This window comes from Rhinopithecus bieti, unplaced genomic scaffold, assembly GCF_001698545.2.
Source record: "Rhinopithecus bieti isolate Rb0 unplaced genomic scaffold, ASM169854v2 scaffold_21412, whole genome shotgun sequence".
Classification (NCBI taxonomy): Eukaryota; Metazoa; Chordata; class Mammalia; order Primates; family Cercopithecidae; genus Rhinopithecus; species Rhinopithecus bieti.
Window position 1 is genome coordinate 72,536 of NW_016811643.1, and position 556 is coordinate 73,091.

Genomic DNA, 556 nt, shown 5'->3' on the forward strand with positions numbered 1-556 from the left:
GGCCCGCTTTACGGATTTGGCAAGTCATTTTCTCCCTCTAGGCTTCAGTTTCCTCATCTGCAAAATTGGGAGGCCCTGATTCTGACAGTTATACAATTCCTGGGAGCAATGGAAGATAATGTTATTTAGTAAGATGCCGTGAAAGGAATTATGATGAGAGGATGAAAAAGGTGAGGTGGGTGCACGGGTGAAGAACGGATCTGAGGACTGTGAGGCACGGTTGAGGGCTCAGGAAAGAGGCTCCTCTTACAAATTTTAAGGCTATAGGACCACCCACACTTTTTGGGGGATCATATTCCACCTTTGTCCAGGCCCCGCCTCCGCCCCACCCTTCCTTCCCCCTCCTCTCCGCCCCACCCTTCCTTCCCCTCCTCTCCCGTAAGACTAAGAAGCGCCACACTTCCTATGGCCGCCACAGTGGTCCGCTTTCCACTGCTCTAGGGTTGCGCGCGCGCTCTCACGCTGCCACCTCACTCGCGTGTCTGCTCGCCCTCGGCCCCTTCCGATTGGCTCATTGTGTAAGTGACGTAAGGGCTCTAGCCTCCCCCCCCCCCCC